Source organism: Molossus molossus, unplaced genomic scaffold, assembly GCF_014108415.1.
Source record: "Molossus molossus isolate mMolMol1 unplaced genomic scaffold, mMolMol1.p scaffold_m16_p_12, whole genome shotgun sequence".
NCBI lineage: Eukaryota > Metazoa > Chordata > Mammalia > Chiroptera > Molossidae > Molossus > Molossus molossus.
In genome coordinates this window covers 10,307,981-10,324,949 of record NW_023425347.1, presented here as the reverse complement: position 1 = coordinate 10,324,949, position 16,969 = coordinate 10,307,981, and the positions used below count along the sequence as shown (strand labels likewise).

Genomic DNA, 16,969 nt, shown 5'->3' with positions numbered 1-16,969 from the left:
GGCCGACGCTCTAACCACTGAGCCAAACCAGCCAGGGTTAACATTGCTTTTTTATGGGAAAATAATCAACTGTATGTTTTCCTGAAATTGTCAGTAACCTTGGTTTACCAAGATTAATACGAATGACATTTAAAACAACTAGTACAGTTTTGGTTTAGTCCCATTGGTCAGCAGAGTCCAGGCTTGCGGGTGACTACAGTGGGGGTTCCAGACCCTGGATACCAAATGGGCAACCTGGGGCCTTGAAAGGTGAAATGATCAGTTATCCAAGGCACAAAGCAAATTAAGTAGCAGAGTTGGGATCAGAACTCAGATTTTCCACCTCCTAAATTCCTGACAAGTATTGGTAAAATGAGTATGCGAAAGCAAAACCCCAGTGACTTCTTAAAGCACATCCTTGGATGACCAGTTGTGGTACAGCCATATTCTGGTCTGGATTATTGAAGGGTCCTAGCTTGTCTTCAAGGCTACATAAATATAGCCCTAGAGCAGATAAAAGAATATGCAAATGGACAACTGAAGAATACATAAGTAGTAGACACATTTATCTGAGAAAAATGTCTTGTATGTACATAAGTACACAGAAGAGAAGGATTTGAAAACATCAAGAATATAATATACTTTTTTATACTTGGATATATTTCTATAAAATGTTTTGGTTCTTTTGTGATATAATTTGTCACATTTCATAATAGTTTTTTCACTGACATGTAAGAAAAAATAGATGTGTAAATTGTAATTTTAATTGTAAAGAATTCTTTCATATTTAAGTTTCGCTCATTTTTTTTTACTTCTATGTCAATGTGCAGAACACAAAAATAATTTTGTTAAAAAAATATATATTTCCCCTACACAATTTTTAAGTTTCAAACAATGTCATTTGATTTGATTGATTGATTTATTCAACTGACTAAAATGATGCATGTGATGTTAATAAAACATTTCAGAAGTGTCCTTCTTTTATATAATATATATTGCTGTTGGCAATAAAGAAGATAAGCATCCTTTAGCTCATCTTTGCACACATGAGACATTCAGTAAATTATTTTTCAAACTTTCACACATTTAAATACAATCTCCCTTTTTTTTAAGTCAATACAAAAGGGCTCTAATGGCCAACTGGTACAGAAGATCATAACTTACTTGTTGAACAAAGTTGCCAGTAATACCTCATTCTAAAAAAGAATCGATGAATCTGAATGTCAGAACAAAGAACAGTTCAAGAGCCTCACCCCTACTTCTAGAGAATGAAATACTTAGCCCAGGGGCAAAGAAATCCAAATCCTAGAACAAACATACCCCTATGGCTTTAGAGTCCTATGGCCTTAGGTTCAAATTCTAGCTTCAACATTTCAGTAAATCACACACTCTTTAAGCTTTAATTTATTCATTTGTTAGATTGGAATAGTGCCATCTTTCTCAAAGTTCTCATAAAAACTTAATTTTTGATAAATTATGCCTGTGAAATATTTCCCCTTCATGAAGCAAACAACTCTCAAACCCAGAGAGCAGAAATTCAGACAACCCAATGAAAAAACACTAGAGGGCCCTGGCCAGTTTGGCTCAGCGGTTAGAGCGTCGGCCTGCGGTCCAGAGACACCTGGGTTCGGTTCCCACTAAGGGCATGTACCTTGGTTGCAGTTTGTCCCCGGCCCTGGTTGGGTTGTGTGGGTGGCAGCCCTTTTGATGTGTCCCTTTCACGTCAATGTTTCTCTCTCTCTTCCGCTCACTCCCTCCCATACCATCTGAACAAAAAATGAAAAAAATGTCCTCGGGTGAGGATAAAAAAAAAAAAAAGAAAAAACACTACAGAGAGTGATGTCCGCAGCATGGCAATATAAGCTGACCTCCAGGTCTCTCCCCTTGCAGTTACAAGTTGGTCGGTTATAATTCAACAAAGGAATCCCTGCTCAACACACAAACACATCTAAAGAGATCCATACACTGAGACATCTAAATATGGACATATCAGACCAAGTGGAGGAGGCAGGACAGAGTAAAGACAGAGCCCTGGCCGGTTTGGCTCAGCGGTTAGAGCATTGGCCTGCGGTCCAGAGTAAAGACAGAGACAAAAGCCACCAACAGTCTCTCTCTCACCTAGACCCCAGCTGATGCAATACCAGTGAAGGGTTTAGGGACAACCCCACAGGGCAAACCAAAGAGGCAGAGATAGCAACTGAGCCAGAGTGGCTGGCAAATATTGAGGCTGGGCCCAGGGCCAGAGACAAAGAAGCACTGCAAAGGGTCACAGCATTCAGCAGTTCTCCAGCAACAGACAAATGATTCTACAGACAAGGGAAGCGGCCCACTCAATCTCCCCTGTGACCAGTAGACAGTAAAATCCTCACTCTGCAAATGATCTTTCCAGACTAAAGGTCTGCACCCATTATGGCTAACTCTACAGGACAGAACAGAACCCCGACACACGAACACATTACCCCTAACCCCTGGCCCAGAACAAAGCCATAGACTATTTTATTTTATTTTATTTTATTTTATTTTATTTTTTATTATTTTATTTTATTTATTTTTTTATCCTCACCCTAGGACATTTTTGCATTTATCTTCAGATGGAGCGGGAGGGAGAAAAGGAGGAAGAGAGAGAAACATTGATGGGAGAGAGACACATTAGTGGTTGCCACCCACATGACCCCAACCTGGGCAGGGGACAAACTGCAATCAAGGTACGTGCCCTTAACAGAAACTGAACCCAGGACTCTCTGGTCCACAGGCCGACACTCTAACTGCTGAGCCAAAGGCCAGGGCGCCATACACATTTTAAAATTCACATTACTTAGCTTCAAATAGAAGAATCCTGTAGCATGAAAGAAATTCAATTTTGAGGGGAAAGAAAGAAGAAAACCAAGGGACATTCGTAAATCATGAAACTGCAGCACTAGTTGGATATTCCATTGAATTATTGACCAGTCATTTGGCAAATATTTCTTAAATTCTATGCAAAGCAGAATCAATCTAATAATTTATTTCAGCATCTATTTGATAATAATATATTGTTCAGCACACAGACAAAATCAGAGGCAGATTAAAGGGAAAATAGATGGACTTGACCAATTGCTTATATTTACAAAGAGGGGTGGGAGCCAAGGATGAACTGACCCAGGAGAAAGAAAGTCCACTGAGTGAGGAGAGGACATGCTTCTGCCACCTGCAAGGGGTATGAATGTGATCTGCAGTCATGGAAGAGATGGCAACATAACGGTTAAAATGCAGAAATATACTGGCATTATTATGACCAAACCAGGAGTCTCCAACCTATTTTAGTCTGAGAATAAATTCTAACTGTCCGATGGCCTGGGGACTGGCGCCAGGCAAAGTGCTCGACCACTGTCTCCTTGCTCAGCCTTGCCTCCCACCCTGAACGGCCTGCCTCGAGCTTGTAGATTAACTCCCATCTTGCTCTTATTGATTCACATTCCAGAGGCTCCATGCACAGCCCCCACAGGGCCAAACCCTAAGGGACAAATTCCAGCTGCAACAGGCAGTTATAAAAGACACAAGCCCCTACATTGAGCGCGGGTTCTAGGACTCGACCCCCGGAGTCTGTGAACCCGCCCAGAGTGCACCCAATAAAGCCTGATCCCTGTTTATTCGACTGATTGGCTCTCCAGTCTCTTCTGTTTTATTTGGCGGCCCCCCCCCCTTCCTTACATCTGGTGCCGAAACCCGGGAGGAGGGTTGTGTGACCCGGCCCGGACTTTTTGGTCGGGACGAGAGTCCCCCTCCTCTCCCTGCGCCTCCACCGGTCTTCTGGATTCGGAATCTCCCTCAACCCAGCACCGACTTCGGAGCCAGGCTCCCAAACCGTAAGTCGTCTCACTCTTTCTCTGGGGTTTTCAGAGCCAGTCTCCAAACCCATTGGAGCCAGGCTCCAAAACCGTTTTGCTTTTTTCTGGAGTTTTGATCTGTCGTCCGTCCGGGGCTCGGGTCTCCCGTCCAAACCTTGGCCAAGTCGGGACGCCCCCGTCTCTCCGCCGGAGTTCCAGGAACTCCCGGTCTGAAGGTGCTTCTAGGGACGCCTGAGGCTCCTTCACGACCACCCTGTCCATCCAGGACAGACATCCTTTCGGGGACAGGCTTTCAAAAGGGACGCCTTTTGTATGTCCGCTCTCCCGACACTCAAAGCCCCTCTAATCTGTCACCATGGGCAATTCCAAATCCAGACTCGACCGTAAGACCCCCCTCGGGTGTCTCCTCAAAAATTTTTCCAAAATGGGATATTCTCAGAGTCTACACAAGGCACCAGAAAAGATTCTGAAGTCCCTTATATTCAGGCTTTGTTGGGTGCACTCTGCTCCCCCCCAGATAATCCCCTCAGTTCCCTTGTCCCTGCCCACACCCGGTCCCGCACACCCACGGGGCCACTGTCCTTGCCTCCCACTTCATTTCCCAGTCCACCCGATATCAGAAAGAAGCTCAAGAAGGTTGAGGAGGGCCCTGAAACTCCCATCCAAGACCTGGTAAAGATGGTCTTTAAGGTTTTTAATGCCCGGGAGGAGACGGCTGAAGCAGCCCGCAGGCGAGGCTCCAGCAGAAGGTAAGCCTCCAAACCCAGGCTCTGGTAGCTGCCCTACGGCCGGCAGGGGACCCGAAAAGACACCAGGCCCCAAAAGGGGGACCTCGCTCGCCTCCAGGCACCTGTTTCAAATGCGGCAAGGAAGGCCACTGGGCCAAAGCCTGCCCACAGTCCAGGCCACCTACCAAGCCCTGCCCCCAGTGCAAACAAATGGGACACTGGAAGTCGGACTGCCCGACCCTGGCTCAATCCTCAGCACCTCAGTGCCGGGGAAATGAGACCCAGGATTTCCCAGCATTGGAGCTACTAGGGCTCATGGACGACTGAGGCGGCCCTGGTTCTGCGACTCCGGTCACCCTCGCCGAGCCCAGGGTCACATTCCAGGTAGCGGGTAAGTCTATTTCCTTCTTAATAGACACGGGGGCTACCTACTCTGTCCTCCCCTCCCATTCGGGCCTCACTTTTCCTTCCCAGGTCTCAGTTATGGGAATCGATGGGCTCCCTACAACCCCCAAACGAACGGCCCGACTTAACTGCATCTTCGAAGGCCACCCGTTCTCCCATTCCTTTTTAGTAATGCCTGCCTGCCCAGTTCCACTCTTGGGGAGAGATATCTTATCTAAACTCCATACTACCATCTCTTTCCTCCCCCAGCAGCCGCATCTAATAGCTTTACTCTCTGGCCCTACCCAGGCTACTGCCTCAGCTTTCGCCGTCCAGCTCTTACCGGCAGTCCACCCTGGGGTCTGGGACACAAACACCCCCTCGGTTGCCTCACATCACGCCCCCATCCTTATCAAATTAAAAAACCCATCATCTTACCCCAATCGCCCCCAATTTCCCATCTCTCAGGCTCACCAACTAGGACTCCACCCCATTATATCTAAACTCAGAAGCCAGGGCCTCCTCATTCCTACCAACTCCCCCTGGAATTCCCCCATTCTGCCTGTTAAGAAACCCTCGGGGCAGTACCGCCTTGTCCAAGACCTTCGCATAATTAATTCAGCGGTCATACCCATCTCCCCTGTAGTCCCAAACCCCTACACCCTCGTCTCTCATATTTCCCCCCATACTACTCATTTCTCGGTTCTTGACCTAAAGGATGCTTTCTTTTTTTTTCTTTTAATCCTCACCCGAGAATATTTTTCCATTTTTTATACAGATAGAGTGGGAGGGAGAGAGAGGAAGAGAGAGAGAGTGAGAGAAACATCGACGTGAAGGGACACATCGAGTGGCTGCCACCCGCACGACCAACCAGGGCTGGGGACAAACTGCAACCGAAGTACGTGCCCTTAGCGGGAACCGAACCCGGGTCTCTCCGGACCGCAGGCCGACGCTCTAACCACTGAGCCAAACCGGCCAGGGCTAAAGGATGCTTTCTTTACCATCCCGCTACATCCTGATTCCTATTTTCTCTTTGCTTTCACCTGGGAAGATCCAGTCTCCAATATTTCCCAACAGTTAACATGGACTGTCCTCCCTCAAGGATTCTGAGACAGTCCGCGCCTCTTTGGTCAGGCTCTTGCTCAGGACTTAAGGGAATGTGATCTGTCCCCATCCACTCTTCTCCAATATGTAGACGATCTTCTCATCTGCTCCCCCTCTGAAGGAGATAATATCTCAGCCACCACCGCTCTCCTCAATTTTCTTTACACCAAGGGTTACCGGGTGTCTGCACAGAAAGCCCAGATCGCGACTCCCTCAGTGACCTATCTAGGGCTCCTTGTCACTCTGACACACCGGGCAATCACCTCTGACAGGTTGCAGGCCCTTAGGGACTTACAACCCCCGACCTCGGAAATTCAGTCCTTTCTTGGGCTTATGGGGTTCTTCAGGCACTGGATTCCCAATTTTGCCCTCCTAGCCAGACCACTCTACCAGGCAGCCAGAGACACCCCCGAGGGACCCCTGACCTCCCCTAAGGAGGTGCGCCGGGTATCCAGACCCTCCTTGAGGCTTTGTGCTCTGCTTCAGCTCTTGCTCTCCCCAATCCCCAACGACCTTTTCTCCTCTATACAGACAAAAAACATCACTTAGCCATAGGGGTCCTGGTTCAGCCACTCGGCCCCACCCTGGTCCCTGTTGCTTACCTCTCAAAGCAGCTGGACCCCGCTGTTCATGGATGGCAGCCTTGCCTCTGGGCCCTCGCAGCAGCAGCAGCAGAACTCACCACGGAGGCACTGAAGATCAACCTACAACAGCCTCTTCAGGTTTTCTCCCCCCACCACCTTACCGACCTCTTAATTCTTCCAGACGCCCAAAGACTGCAAATGCTGTCGGAGATCCACAAGTCTCTCCACATAGGCCCCGACGCCCTTCACCAATTCTTATCTCCAATCCTCCACCCCGACAAACTCCGGCCGGCTATCCAGCACACACATGCCTCATGTTCTGTTTGTTCCAAGTCCAACAGCCAAGGAGCCTGCCATGTGCGCAGACCCCTACACCAAATGCGGGATCACCTGCCAGGACAAGACTGGCAGATAGACTTCACTCAAATGCCTAAACACAAACAACTAAAATATCTTTTAACCATGGTTGATACTTTTTCAGGTTGGATCGAGGCCCTCCCAACCACCTCAGAGACTGCAGAAACCGTAGCCACTCACCTACTGAAAGACATCAGCCCTTGCTTCGGGCTGCCAAACTCCATACAATCAGACAACGGGCCAGCTTTCATCTCCAAGGTCACTGAAGCGGTTTCGGTCTCTCTTGGCATCAAATGAAAACTACATGCGGCCTATCACCCCCAGTCCTCGGGTAAGGTTGAGCGGGCCAACGGCCTCATCAAGGAACATCTAACCAAACTCAGCCTGGAACTCCGACAGTCCTGGCCTGACCTGCTACCCCTGGCCCTTACCCGTCTTCGAGCCACGCCTCGGGGATCCTCTCACCTCAGTCCTTTTGAACTTCTATACGGAAGGCCCTTCCTCCTTCCTACTCCGTCTATAGACTCCCCACCCCCTCTGGCCTCATACCTGCCCTACCTCTCCCTCCTTCGCTCCCTCCTCCGAGAACATACTAACCGTACACTTCCTAAACCTGGACCTGACCTGGGATCGGAGCTCTCCCAACCCATTTCACCCAGAGACCGGGTACTAATCAAGACCCTCTCTCCCCGACCCCTACACCCTAAATGGGAGGGACCATACACCGTGGTTCTGACTACTCCCTCTGCAGTTAAGGTGTTGGGGATCTCCGCTTGGATCCATCTCTCTAGGATAAAGAAAGCCCCGATTCCAGAAGAGCAACCAGTCCCGGAGCCTCACTTCATGTGCACGCCATTAGGGCTGACCAAAATCAGAATATACAAGGCGCCCTAATTGGATCATCCACGATAAGTCATTATGATTCTGCTATACATCTTTCTGACTCTGGGCCTCGCCCCTGGTTGCCCACTCATTCTTGCCGCCTTCTCTCCTTCGCTTCTGGAATCCTCCCATCTGTTCCATACCCTGAATTTGACCCAACGCCTCCTCTATAAGGCCAACTCCACATTTGCACCTGACTGTTGGGTATGCCTATCCCTGTCCTCCTCAGCCTACTCTGCCACATGTGTGGGTCCACCACCTATATGTGTCTCCCCACTAACTGGACCGGCACCTGCACCTTGGTATATCTCACCCCCAACATCAATATAGTCCCCCAGGACGCCTCCCTGCCCGTTCCCAATGTCACCCTGATTAATACAAGAAGACACAAACGGGCTATACAGCTGGTACCCCTCCTCACTGCCCTAAGCATTACAGGAGCTTTGGGACTCGGGGCGGTGTGTTAGGAAACCCTCTTTCATATTTCCACATCCTATCTGAAGACCTACAAAATTCTTTAGAAGAAATAGCCTCCACCCTTCTCAGCATCCAAGATCAACTAGACTCCTTAGCAGCAGTCACCCTTCAAAATCGAAGGGGCCTAGATCTCCTCACTGCAGAAAAGGGAGGTATATATGTTTTCCTAGAAGAGCAATGCTGCTTCTACCTTAACCAGTCAGGCCTCGTCCAAAGTGCTGCCAATAACTTAAAAGAAAGAGCACAACGCATTCGGGAAAGACGAGATCAATCTTGGAGCACCTGGCTCAATTCCAACTGGGCACACTGGGTTTTGCCACTTAAGGGTCCCCTAACTCTCCTTTTCTAGCCCTAGCCTTCGGACCCTGTCTCCTGCGACTGCTCTCCTCCCTACTACAAAACCGACTGAAGGCCTTCACCAGCCAGACCGTGCATGAGATCATGATGCTAAGCCATTATTAACCTCTCACCAGATCCTCAGGCCCGGATCATGCCGACATGGGTCCCCTCCCCTAACGCCGCCCCTGTCCAGCTCGAAGTAGCCAGAAAGACACCTGCGCCCCTTTGTCATTATCACAGAGTCGGGAATGTCCGTTGGCCTGGGGACTGGCGCCAGGCAAAGTGCTCGACCACTGTCTCCTTGCTCAGCCTTGCCTCCCACCCTGAACGGCCTGCCTCGAGCTTGTAGATTAACTCCCATCTTGCTCTTATTGATTCACATTCCAGAGGCTCCATGCATAGCCCCCACAGGGCCAAACCCTAAGGGACAAATTCCAGCTGCAACAGGCAGTTATAAAAGACACAAGCCCCTACATTGAGCGCGGGTTCTAGGACTCGACCCCCGGAGTCTGTGAACCCGCCCGGAGTGTACCCAATAAAGTCTGATCCCTGTTTATTCAGCTGATTGGCTCTCCAGTCTCTTCCTGTTTTATTTGGCGGCACCCCCCGATTCCTTACACTAACTTTGAAAAATTATCTAATCTCCACAAGACCAGGCATATAGTTTTGTTTTTTTTTATCCTCACCCGAGGACATTTTTCCATTTTTTGTTCAGATAGAGTGGGAGGGAGAGAGAGGAAGAGAGAGAGAAACATCGACGTGAAAGGGACACATTGAGTGGCTGCCACCCGCACGACCAACCAGGGCCAGGGACAAACTACAACCGAAGTACGTGCCCTTAGCGGGAACCGAACCCAGGTCTCTCTGGACCGCAGGCCGACGCTCTAACCGCTGAGCCAAACTGGCCAGGGCACAGGCATATAGTTTTAATGTCTGCTGTACAATTCAAATTACTTAAAAGCATTAGTGAGTCACAACAGCTTTTTATCAGTGCACATTTTTCCAATCACTATCTGCATATGTTCGAAAAACAGGAACACAAGTTTATGACAGAAACACAGGAATTCATAAACTTTTTCTTTCTGTGTTTCCTACAGTTGTCTAGCACACAGACTGGAAACCACTGTTCTAACCAACTGAGCTAACTGAGAGGACCATGAATCTTTGAAAATTCTTATTCCTCAGCCTTAAATTGCAGAACCTGCGCTACAGTAATTCTAGGGGGAAAAACTGATACTGCAGTTGAAAAAGGTTTGAAGAGATTCCAGCAAAATACAAAACCAAAGACAAGTTTTATCAAATTACTTATTAAGTAGCAAATATTCATTGAATACATTTTTATGCATAGTAATGTTCATTCACTCTGATCATATTTATTTAAGCATTTACACACTAATTACACTTTTCCAAGCACAGAACCAAACAGAATGCAAAATAACCTAACCCTTGGACAGGTAGGGCTTGAAAATAAATGCTTACCCAGAGGTAAAACAGAGTACACTGTAGGATGATGCTAATTATTGAAAATAAGAATTCAATGTAAATCAATTTCTCAAGGCTGCTTTCAGGCTTCATACCACCAAATCAAATATGGCATGATATAAACTGGAAAATACAAACATTTTGGAAACAAACAGTCCTCTCTTAAAGTATCTAATCTGCTGTGTGAACTGGAGCCACTTACTTAGATTCTCTAATCCTCAGGGTTTTGTTTTGTTTTTGGTAAAATTTGGGTAACAATGTGTACTTCATTCAATTAGAATGAGAACCAAGTAAGAAAGTATATCAGATGCCTACCAATGGATTAGGAAATGTTTGGAAAGAAAGAGGACTCAAAGCATTGTCTGTGACCCTCAAGAAAATCTGGACCACATAACACTGATATGTGATCATTTTTCCTTCTCATGAGGGCTGACTGAGTTAACAGACCCAGGTAAGCAGGGCTACGGCCCTTTCCCAAGGACAGGCTGCAGAGCTGCAACAGGGAAGACTAACCGAAAAGTCTGCAAATCTCCTGCTCTGTAAAGTCTGATTGCTTTATGTTCCTATTAGTATTCAGAAGCTTTCTTTCTTTTTGAAGCCCAAACAATGTAAAATAAGATTGTGATTAAATATAACCATGCGTCCACAGCTTCTCTATTAAGTGAAACAATAAAAGTAGAACCCTTCCCTTCCCCCTGCATTTTAGGACAGCCAACTAGTTAGTCATCACAAAGAGATTCCATCCTAAAGCACAAAGAACCCTTTTGTTGCAAGGGCACCCACACCCCCAACCCCAATCTCCTAATGCAGATGAAGCTACAGCAGAATGGGGATCCAGAGTGATCCAGACTATTAAAGAATTCAACCTCTGGGCAGAGGGTTGCAGAGATACAGGGATCCTTTAGGCAATAAAAGGGAATTCTGGTCTTTGATGAGCCCCAGACTCTTGATTCTTACAATGTCTACTTCTTTACAAACAAAACAACCTATGGCCTTGTCATGAGAGGAAGGCCTCTCTAATTTTGGAAGATCCTAAAATACAAGGGTATGCAGATTAACATTGCCATCACCAACTATTATACCAAAGAGGATGGATGACCAAACATCTCGGTTTCCCCAAGGCAGTTCAGGTATGCCTGTTGTCCCAGCATCATTATTTAATAGCACCCACTTTCAGTGATCCCAAAGTGTCCTGAGTTAGGAAATAAATTGTATGATCACCCAAATGTTAAATGACTTACCTAAAATGATATAAAAAAGCTATGAGACAGCTGTGAAATGTAACCAAATTGACAACATCTTAGTCTTTTCCCTTAATATCATATACATACAGCATTTACAATCATTTCAAAAATACACAATAAATCTTCCTAGAAAGAGTAAGACTATTACAAACAATCTAGGATTATAGCCTGCTGAAACTAAAACATTTTATTTAAAAGCATCCCCATTGTAAGTCAATAACTTATGTCAATATTTCATATGGACTCTCCTGAGACTACTCCTTTAGAAAGAAAACAAAGATTCTAAATGCAATTTTAAATAACATGCCTGGTAGCCAAGCACAATAACCTGCTCAAATGAGAATCATTTTCATGCTTCCAGGGTTATCCAAAACATAAAATAAAAATGTTCACTACCAGAAGTTCTTCACGTCAAATTAGAAAAATAGTGCCAATAAAGCTTATTTTAAGATAATGCAAAATTCTTGGAGAATAAATCCTAGCAACAAGAGAATATGTATCCAAAATACTTTTCACTTTTCTAAAGAAACTGCCAAGATGCTTGCTCAGTTAGTATGCTAGGGACTACACTACTCCCGTTATTAAATCTAAACCTAAACCATGACTAGCAGGGAACAATGTCATCTGAACAAATGAAACAAACTCTGCTATGGCTGAATATCTCATATTATCTCAAATTGGTGGTCATGGTGGGACAGGAAGATGCAGAAACCTAAGGATTTCAGTCTTCTTTCACTCAGTTATCCAAGAAGTGTTTACTGAGCACCTAGTAGGCACTACACCTACAGTGATTAACAAAATAGATATGGTCCCTGCCCTTTTCTGCTAAGAGAACTCAACATCAAACCAATAACTTACAATTATGCAGGTCTATAATTTTAAATTATAATAAGTTAAGATAAAGAACTTTCCAGAACACTCAGTAAGAGGTGGAGGAATGGAGGCTTTCCGAGCTGTGCTCAGTAACACACCCTTCACTGCTCCTCCACACCTGTCTCGGCCTGCTCACCTGCTGTCAAAAATGATGAAAGAAACCACTTGCTATGATGTTTTGGGGGTCAAACCCAATGCCACCCAGGAAGAATTGAAAAAGGCTTACAGGAAGCTGGCCTTGAAGTACCACCCCAATAAGAATCCAAATGAAGGAGAGAAGTTTAAACAGATTTCTCAAGCTTAGGAAGTACTCTCTGATGCAAAGAAAGGGGAATTATATGACAAAGGAGAAGAACAAGCAATTAAAAAAGGTGGAGCACGTGGTGGTTTTGGCTCCCCCATGGACACCTTTGATATGCTTTTTGGAGGAGGAGGAAGGATGCAGAGAGAAAGGAGGTAAAAATGCTGTGATCTCAGTCACCTTAGAAGATTTATATAATGGTGCAACAAGAAAACTAGCTCTGCAAAAGAATGTGATTTGTGACAAATGTGAAGGCAGAGCTGGTAAGAAAGGAGCGGTAGAGTGCTGTCCCAATTGCCAAGGTACTAGAATGCAAATAAGAATTCATCAGATAGAACCAGGAATGGTTCAGCAATTCAGTCTGTGTGCATGAAGTGCCAGGGCCATGGGGAACGGATCAGTCCGAAAGATAGATCTAAAAGCTGCAATGGAAGGAAGATAGTTCGAGAGAAGAAGAGTCTAGAAGTTCATATTGATAGAGGCATGAAAGATGGTCAGAAGATAACATTCTATGGTGAAGGAGACCAAGAACCAGGACTGCCAAGAGATATTATTGTTTTAGATCAGAAGGACCATGTGTTTTCACTCAATGAGAAGACCTTTTCATGTGTATGAACATACAGCTGGTTGAAGCATCGAGTGGCTTCCAAAAGCTAATAGCTACTCTTGACAGTCGGACCATAGTCATCACCTCTCATCCATCTCAGATTGTCAAGCATGGAGATATCAAGTGTGTGCTAAATGAAGGCATGCCAATTTATTGTAAACCATATAAGAAGGGTTGCCTAATCATCAAACTTAAGGTAAAAACTTTCCTGAGAATGGCTTTCTCTCTCCTGATAAACTCTCTCTACTGGAAAAACTCCTACCTAAAAGCAAGGAAGTAGAAGAGACTGATGAAACAGACCAGGTAGAACTGGTGGACTTTGATCCAAATCAAGAAAGACGATGCCATAACAATGGAGAAGCATACGAGGACGATGAACATCATCCCAGGGGTGGTGTTCAGTGTCAGACCTCTTACTGGGGCCAGTGATTAACACTCACTGCTGGTATTTTATATACAGTAGTGAATGAGTATACAGTAGTGAATGAGTGAAGAACTGTAATCATAGTATGCTCACTACTTGCTATTGTTTTTGTTTTAATATTCAAATATAGTAGTGTTTTAAAAGTTAAATGAAGAATAAACTCAAATATATAAAAAAGAATAAAATGTTATCAGAGAAAATAATAAAATAAAAAAGGTGTAGTTTAAACTAGAAAATGTGTTGCTGAAGATGGGACAGACATTAAAGCTGAGTAGTGACTAGTGAAATAAAGGGTATGGGAGAAGACGGATTATACCAACTAGAGACCCTCATGTACAAAAGTCCTGAAGTGGAAAAAAGCTTAACCCATATATACATATAACAAATTTCTATAAAGAAAATACATGAAAATATCCCAAAGCTTCACAAGTAGCAGAGAAATGACCTTAAATTAACAAGTGTACTAAATTCCAAATAAAGATTCTGGCAAGGCTAAAGCAATGAAACTATTTCTGAAACTATATCAAGATGTACTGAGCTGTAAGATAGTCCAAATAATCATGGGTTAAGACAGAAAGATATTTATTTTTTACTTAAGATGAAGTCTGGAAGTATTCAGTTCCTGGGTTCATTCAGCAGCCCAGAAAAGTCAGGACTTTAGGTTAGAATCTTTTGTATTCTTTTGTCTTTTGCCTCATGGTTGCAAGATGGCTACTGAGCTTCAAGCATTAGTCATCAATGCTCAGGTACAGGCACTTGTTTCAAGATGCTCAGAGATATGAAATAGATAAGTATGCTCACACCTCAAAATCTCAAGGAGGGAAGAAAGTATGCTGCCTGATAAGCTTTCTTCTACTTCATGACTTCCTCTATTTTCACTTCCCTCTACACTTCTCAATTCCAGGAACTGTTATAAAGATAATTCTCCCAACAAACATATCATCATTAACTGAAGCTAACTCCATATTACTGTCTGCCAATATTACTGTAATCCATTTCACACAAGCCAGGCTTTTATTACTCTTAAATATTGTTAACTCAAGCCCACAATTATACATACAGGACACAGGTCTGCCAAGCTGAATTGCTTCAATTGTGCTCAGCAAATAAGTTTTTATATTAAAAAGTTATAAAATATTAAATCATATAAAAGTAAAGTATTCACTATAATGACAAAGAAATCATGAATTGTGTTTAGCTTCTGTTGGTAATAACATTCTCTAGTATAGTACTGCAATGGACTGAATGTTTATGTTCCCCCAAAATTCATGTTAAAATCCTAAGTTAAAAATCAACAGTATGAGGAGATTAGGCCTTTGAGAGGTGATTAGATCATGAGGCCTCCTAAGGAATGGGATCTGGTGAAAGGGGAGGCAATCTGGTGAAATCTGAGGCTATCTCTGGGCAGATAATGTCAGAACTGAATTGACTTTTAAGATACCAAGTAGGTATTGCAGTGAATTGCTTGGTGTGAAGAAAACAACCCAAACATCTGATGACCATAAGGGAAGTGTTCTGTGTGAATACTGAAGGAGACACACAGGAAAGAAACACACAGTAAAGAATAACTGTAGGTTTTCCTTTATAAAGACAGGATTCTAAGAGATCAGTTAACTTCACAAAACCCAATATTGTATATCTTGAGACAGTGACAAAGTGTTTTGCCAGTGATTAGCTGTTTTTTTCTAAACAGAGTCAACATTGAGAATCCTAAATGTTTTCTGTAAACAACCAACTGATCTAGACAAACAAGTGATGGCAGCAATTACTCCCCTTATCAATCAATACTTCAAATTTGTCTTTAGAATAATTACTAAAATGAGATGATTGCAAAGTGCCCAACAAAGCTCCTGGAATATAAAATTAACTCTAAATAAATAATAGCTATCATTATCATTGCATGTAGCTAGTCTGATTAAGAAATCATTCTAAAATATCCGGACAACATAAAAACGTTATTCCTAAAATGTATCCCTCATACTAATAAGAAAAAATAAGAATGAAGGTAATCTATAACAGAATATTACTATATACCACATTGTAAAATAATTCTCATATTGGTGGGGGGCTGTACTTTTCTTAGATGGTTTCTTTCATTTAGAAGGCAAAGAATGTGCCCTGGCCGGTTTGGTTCAGCGGTTAGAGCATCGGCCTGCGGTCCTGAGAGACCCGGGTTCGGTTCCCGCTAAGGGCGCGTATCTTGGTTGCAGTTTGTCCCCAGCCCTGGTCGGTTGTGCGGGTGGCAGCCACTCGATGTGTTCCTTTCACATCGATGTTTCTCTCTCTCTCTCTCTGTTCCTCTCTCTCCCTCCCACTCTACCTGAACAAAAAATGGAAAAATGTCCTCCGGTGAGGATAAAAAAAAAAAAAAAAAAAATAGAAGGCAAAGAATGTAAAAAGAACTCCTCCAGCCCTGGCCAATGAGGTTCAGTGGTTAGAACATTGGCCCATGCACTGAAGGGTCTCAGGTTCAATTCCCAGTCAAGAGCACATACCTGGGTTGCAGATTAAATCCCTAGCCCCAGTCAGGGTGCAGGAGGCAACCAACTGATGTATCTCTCTCACGTTTCTCTCTCTCCCTCCCACTCTCTCTAAAAATCAATGGAAACTCAGTGGGACGAGCCTAGTCCTGTGCACCAAAAGGTTGCTGGTTTGATTTCCAGTCAGGGGACATACCCAGGTTGCAGGTTCAATCCCCAGTCAGGGCAGGTATGCCAGGCAACTCATGAATGTTTCTCTCTCTCTCTCTAAGCATGTCCTCTGGTGAGGATTCAAAAAAAAAGATACTCCAGATGTAAGTGACATTGATACACTTTACTAGAAAGCCAATTGTCAATCTTACTGCTGCTGTCCACAAGTAAGGGAACCCTTAGCTTCTAATCAATGAAGCTTTCTAACTTTCTCAAAGAACTGATTTCTTAAGGAGATTTAAAAATAGCTTCCACAGAAATGTGAGAAAATCCCCGAAGTAATCTCTCACACACATAATCAGACAACCTTCAAAAAGGCACTAAGTCTTTTCAAAGAGATGTTAATAGAAAAAAAATGTAAATTTATCTTAAAAGAATAGAAAGCTAGCATAAAAGTCAACATTTGAGATTCTCTGGCTATTTATAACAGTTCCTATACAAACCAGTTAGATTTACAAATAAGTGAGAATCAAACTAAATTAAAATTCAAATATGACTAAAATTTACCCATGCTAGTCAAGAAAAATTAATAAACTTTAGATTCCTGCAGCTGGCACTGAAGACATTCTGTCAAAGTGTAGCACCACAGCTAGAAATATCACCTTCTGGGCCAATGCACACCCCCACTGCTTCCTAGCTGTATAACTATGGCTAAATAACCTAATCTTTCAGCTTCCATTCCCTTAA

At 44.1% G+C, this 16,969-nt stretch overlaps 2 pseudogenes; both read left to right on the top strand.

Moving 5' to 3' along the window:
- Nucleotides 1-351: 351 nt before the first annotated feature.
- On the top strand, nt 352-599 carry LOC118627264 (annotated as a pseudogene).
- Nucleotides 600-12,379: 11,780 nt separating this feature from the next.
- On the top strand, nt 12,380-13,597 carry LOC118626192 (annotated as a pseudogene).
- The last annotated feature ends 3,372 nt before the right edge of the window (nt 13,598-16,969 follow it).